Here is a 6,361-nt window from a genome sequence, read left to right as displayed (position 1 = left end):
TCTCATTTCATTTTTTTAGTATTGTTTTTCAAAATGAGCGCAGTAATGTTAACAGAAGAAATGCTGTAAGGTTGCAAGTTCCGTTTGTGTTGTAATTCAACCACACTCAGGATTAGACTATGCATACTGTTTTCCCAAAGGTTTCTACAAGGCCAGTCACAGACATTTTCACAGTCAATTTCATAATACTCCTTATTTTGACTAAACTATTCTAAGGTTGAGACTCAGATACGTGTCTTTTATAAGAACTTGATTACTCATATCTAAAGACAGGAATTTGAGTAACTTTTTTGCCATTTCCTGCTTTGGACTACCAATGCCCACTTTAGCACTGGAAACAGATTATTAACCTAATCAGATTAATGACCTATTCCAGAAAACCCAGAATAAATTTAAGGAAGGCATCATAAGATTCTGTTCTTCTAGAACTGCTTTCAGTACTAAAATCTATCAGTCAGGCTTCAATGAGAAAAGTGAAAATAATAGGGGATTTTTAATGTGCATAGGTGTGTTAGTGTGCATGCGTTCGTGTGTGTGTGTGTGTGTGTGTGTGTGCATGTGTGCGTGAATACATATATAATAAAGGTGGTTGTTAAATAAAACTGACCTGACACACTTGTTTGGAGCTGATTAAGTATTCCCTGTATGGCTGCAGTCTCCGGGTATGTTTTATGCCCTATGCTTTTAAAACACTAAAAGAAAGACAAAATACTGTCTAGTTTTCTGTTAGTGATTATAAAAAAGTTTTTGTTCAACAGTATTGTTTTATTAGTTTGAAAATATTTTATATCGAAAAAACTTTGCCTTGTATATATAAAATAAAACATTTTACTAATTTTCACAAGTTCATTAATTCGGGGGAAAATTCTAGTTGAATTTCTCAAGATGTTATTTTTTTTGTTGTTGTTGTTTGTTTGTTTTTTGAGACAGGGTCTCACTATGTAGTTGAGACTGAACTGGAACTCACTATGTAGCCCAGGCTGCTCTCGAACTCACAGTGATCCTCCTGCCTCAGCCCCTTGAGTGCTGGGATTACAGGCACGTGCCACCACTCCCAGTTTAAGATGTTATTTCTTTACAGAAAAATACTTAGTACTCTTTTCTTTTAAAATTTTAGGATGAGAATATAAAGATTTGAACATCGAAAACCAACCACTATCACTGATATTTGTTCATGTTTGGTTCAGAAATACTGAACTTATCATCAAGGAAATGTTAAAAGATGTATTTCAAGATTGTGTGTACAAACCATCAGTCCAGAAAAAAAGCCACACAAGAAGTGGTGATACAATGAGGATTAATCAAAGAAGGGGCTACATATATTACAGATAGATGAGCTAGGTAGAAATTATAGGCAGTCAGATAGGGCTAGGTCCTCGAGAGGGTCAGGACAAAGGTGAAACACAGCACAGCTGCACCGGGGACACATAGGCTGGAAACCAGGCCTCAAGTTAAAGACAAGATGACCAGACCTGCATACTTCCTCAGAGAACAAACACTGGGCCTAATGAAGTCTAGGCAGATATCAACTACCCTGGTGGGTGACCAGAGACCTCTGGACCCCCACTTCCTAGGAGAATCTCTGTTCTTTCCATCCACGCTTGTTATGTGATTCATTGCCCAGTTGAACCACCATTACCTAGGGGACTATACTTGTAACCTTACTGGATGTTCATGGCTGTGGCCCATGTTGTACCCACATAGGTTTCACTGTACAAAACTCCTTTGTAAAGTGGGCTTCTCTGGACTACCCACTCGGGACACTTTCTGCCCCTCAGGAGCTTTCCTATCAATAAATATCTTCCTACTCTTAACCTATGTTGTTGCTAGGACCCATTCTTCGATTTGTAGAGAACAGGAACTCAGCATATCATACAGTTAACAGGTTAGGAGACATAATATTTCATATTTCATCTCTGGTATTATTTCCTGTAACACATAGACTCACTGATTTGATGAAACGAATTAGTCCTTAGACTTCCATCTTTAAAAGCACAAATCAGGTCTTTCTATAATCACATTTTTTGTATTAAACTTGTAGTTTTACTCAGGTTTGATTTTAACAAATTGTGTCAGGGAGAGAGCCCACAGGAAAGGGTGAAGCCCTTGGGGGTAGGGCCTTCCTGGATGCCTGAAGAGAGGCCACATCCTTTTCCCTTTTCTCTTCCCTCCCCATGTAAGGTGTATAGGGAGAGACACAGGCAGGGGAGAGAGCTGTTCCCTAGTCTATGGGGTAAAGAGCTATGGGGAACAGGGGAACAGCTCACTGACGAATAGGGGTAAAAGGGCACAGGGACTATTTCCCAGAATCCACCATGTTCTGATTCCAAATTGAATTCAAACAAACAAAAAACTCAACCACAAGAAGCACCCACCCATTCTCCCCCAGTAGGGCTGCAGTGCGAGGGAGAAGAGCAGGGCACCTTCACCAAGGCCATGGCTCCCTCACTCCTGGCCAAGGGAGCCAGGTGAAGGGCAGGGGTTCCCCCACAGACTGAGGGGGTTGGGGAAACCAAAATAAAATGTCAAATAAATTGCGTAGGAGTCCAGCCAGGGACCCAGCTAGAGTGGGGCCAGTCTGAAGGAGGGGCCTTGATCGCAACAACTGCCTCTGCCATGTCAGACCGCACCGTGATCAGGGTCTCTTCTCAACAATCATACTTCTGCTCTGTCTCCTTGCCGAGGTCTCCCTCAGGCAGACGACGGTCCTCTCGCACCTTCCCACTATCCTGGAGCCGTGATAGGTACCCATCCTGAACGCCAATCAGCTGGAAATCATTCCTTTTGATAGCCTGGACAGCCACATTACAAGTCAACGGGCAGATATCTCCATATTTCTTCCCAGGAAAGACGTCAATACCAACCAGGTGGACCTTGGCATGGCCACACTTGCCAGTCTCCGAAGTAGACATCTCAACGACCTTTCATGGCCGGCCTTTGATCGCCACAAAGCCATTCTTACGAAATGCTGAGCACTGCATTGGGAAGGTAGCCAAGGCCCCTGCATCTCCTGTCTCGAAGTCCAAATCATCTGCCATTTTAAGAGGCTTGGATTCCAACTCGAAGGAACGCACTGACTCAACTTCGTCCGCACACCAGGAGCCCAACCACTGCCTCCCAGCCTGCGGCCGCTGCTGCAGCACATGGGTCTTAGTACGCAGGCCCCGACTCCCCATTGACCAACCAAGCAGCCCTACGACAGCCACGCAAGCGTGCTACCTAGCTCCTCTGCCCTCCACGCCCCCATAATCACATTTTAAATTTTCATGTTATCTGATATTTTCTTCCAAACATATTAGATTTCAGTGTTCTGAATATTTATAAAAGTGCTTTCAGCAGCTAATTTTTAAGTAGAATTATAACAGCCGGGCATGGTGGCACACACCTGTAATCCCAGCACTTGGGAGGCTGAGGCAGGAGGATTGCAACCAGTTCGAGGCCAGCCTGGCCTACATACTGAAGAAGCCAGGAGGGCCCTTTGTCATAGGGCTAACCACACACCTGCCCTGAAAGATGGAAAGGCTGATGGAGGATTCAGGGAAGGTAGGGAAATTGCAAGGCCAGCTGCTGCTTCATGACAGTAAGGTAAATCAGCAGATCAGTAGCTATATATGTGGGCTCTGAATGACTGATGCTTCCTTTCAACCACCATCACAGCCTCAAACAATCCCCCTGCGGCACACCAGATACATCCCCAAAAGAGAATAGAGGGGAAGGTATTTTGTTATAACCAAATCAATATATTACCGCCAATCAGTTCAGGTTCTTTTGCTTGATTCAGATGGAATCATGAATCAGCCAAGAACAGCTTTGCTAGCATTTCTGATGTCACCAGATGACAATGGATAACGCTGGATGCCAACAGTTAACATAACCAGCTGCTGGGCACTGCCACCTGGTGCCAATCACTGTAAGTCAATTCTGCCAGGTGCTGGTCTCTACTGCTGATCTTTATTGGCTGCTGGTCTCTGGAGTTCTTCAAGGCTAATGGCCCCTACTGTTTACTGCTTTCTTTTGAGACAATCACTCTGTTCACAGTACTCAGGATAGGAATCCTGAATAGATTTACAGGACTTTCCGAGCCCACACAACCCAGGAAAGTAAATTGTGAGCAGGTTTATAGGATCACCAAAGTGAGTCTTTCTTTTAACAGAGCCTGGGCTGCAGCACTGGGGCTGGGGTTGGGGTTGGGGGTCAGTACACTGGAGGGAGCCCTCTTAGACCAACTGGAGAAGTGTGTGAGGCGTGCTGCTTAAATAGCAGCTGAAGGCTTGTGATTGGTGCAAGTACAGGCCCAAGTGGGTTCAGGGCTTCAGGACAGCCACAGCTCTTACAGCAGGGATTCAGTGAGAGAGTGGGGCTGAAAACCGGGAATCTTCTGGGAGGCTAGCTATGGGCTTCTGGGGATGTTAACAGTGGCCCCAGATCACTTACCTTCTAATGTTAACCACACTAGGGTACCTCTCCCTCTTCTTCAAAGAGGCAGCAGCAGCATCTGAGGTGATGGGAGCCGGGGAGTGGTACTGTTGAAGGGGAAAATTGGGCTGTACTCACTCATGTTGAAGTGGACTGGAGAAGAGTGGCTGCTAGATAACCAGGGAGGACACCCAAGCAAGTTGTCCCAGGCCATTGGAGGAGCTAGGGATAACAAAGGGAAGTGAGGGCTTGGGGTGCAATAGCTGCTGGTGAAACCATAACAATGAAGCAGGAAAAAAGGAAGAATCCGGTGCTTCTCATCTGTCTCAACGTTACAACTAACACTCTTGTCATTCTTTGACAAGGCACATTTTTTAGCACCATTTTTAATTTTTAGAGACAATCACAAAGTCATAATTCTGCCTAACATGACGCAAGTCTCCTACTGACAACTGAGAAAATACTAACCCTTCTTCAAAGGAGTGAAACAGGAGTTACCAAAAAAAGGACAAACAAGTTTCCCCAATCTAAGCACATTCCCCTTTTGATTTTCTCCTCCTATGGCTGTTCTTTGTTCAGTTACAAATAAAATTAGTAACTTTGTCTCTGTAAATAAAGTTCCACATTCTCCTGTTCTCATAAGATCCCATTTTTACCCAACCAAGGCCACCAAGATATGCTAAGTTACAAAATGGTCACACACTAGACTAACTGCCTTTTTTCGCTTCCATCCACAAATTTTGTGTCAGGTAGAACAACAGTCCTCACCAACGTGTATAAAACTAGAGCTCTTCCTTTGTTCTGGGATCAGTCTTTGGATAGCAGTCTGATGAGCCAGTGTACACCTAAAAATAAATCCTCCTGTTTCACCCATTGGTCTCTCCAGTCTCTTACATTTCTGCAACAAAAGAACACTAAAGTCCTATCTTTTACTTGTTTTGTTCATGCTTTTCTTTGTAATTCATACTGTTTTTTCTATCCTGTATCTTAAATACTGAAAATACAATTAACACATCTTCTGTTAGAAGAGAGCAGAATGAGAGTTTGTCAAACCAAATGTATTTGATTTATATATGTATAAATTAACTCACATGAAAATAAGGAAGAAATACTCATAATTATTACAGTCCTTGTTTTTGCATATGGTCTTGTGGCCAATGTTTCCATTACTGGTTCTGTACTTCCTTTATCTTCTGCGAAATGACTATCGTGGTGATCCATTTCTTTGTGGGCTGACCCAAATCCTCATTCCTGCAACTGATGCCATTATGTCATAAATTAATTAGGTGGTAGTAGTTTCCAATGACTTTGATAGCTGTACATGAGAATATGAGATGGTGCTTTACAGAATGTTCTGCTTTCCATACATATACCTCCTTGACCCAGTGACTGGGTTGACCAAACCCTAGTCTTGATTATGCTATAGACTGAAAACTTCATGCATGGAGAGGCAAGGACTTCTGAAGACTATCTATATTGAAAAAAGTTTATACTCAAATTTTTACTCAAGAAAGGCCTATAGCCCTTTAGTAAGGTGGGAGTACAGGTGAAAATAGGCATAATCAGATTTCTCAATATTTATACAACCCAGGCTTCAAATTCACACTAACATCCTGGAACCACAGTGCCCTTCTGGTCCTTGTGAGAAACAATTTACTTGTGACTGAGCTTTTGCTGACACTCAGAGCTTGACTATGGACAGCAAGTTAAAACGCCAGCAGAGCTACCTGCCTAAATCTTGATACTTTCTGACCAGCTAAAGTCATAGCAATAGATATGCACAGAAACACTTTATTGTCAAATGGAAGTGGTATGTACATGATCTGATTCAAGCTTTCCTGAAGTCAAAAGTAAGTTCAATGAAGAAGTAATCATGAATCTTACTCCTGCTAGATAACTTTCTCCATGTATGTTTGGCAGAAATAAAATATGGTACACATAAATT

At 42.9% G+C, this 6,361-nt stretch overlaps 1 pseudogene; it reads right to left on the bottom strand.

Moving 5' to 3' along the window:
* Positions 1-2,525: 2,525 nt before the first annotated feature.
* On the bottom strand, positions 2,526-3,082 carry LOC104875186 (annotated as a pseudogene).
* Positions 3,083-6,361: the final 3,279 nt, after the last annotated feature.

The sequence above is a fragment of the Fukomys damarensis genome, unplaced genomic scaffold (assembly GCF_012274545.1).
Source record: "Fukomys damarensis isolate Sample0158 unplaced genomic scaffold, DMR_v1.0_HiC HiC_scaffold_39, whole genome shotgun sequence".
NCBI lineage: Eukaryota > Metazoa > Chordata > Mammalia > Rodentia > Bathyergidae > Fukomys > Fukomys damarensis.
This window is presented reverse-complemented; position numbering and strand designations above follow the sequence as displayed.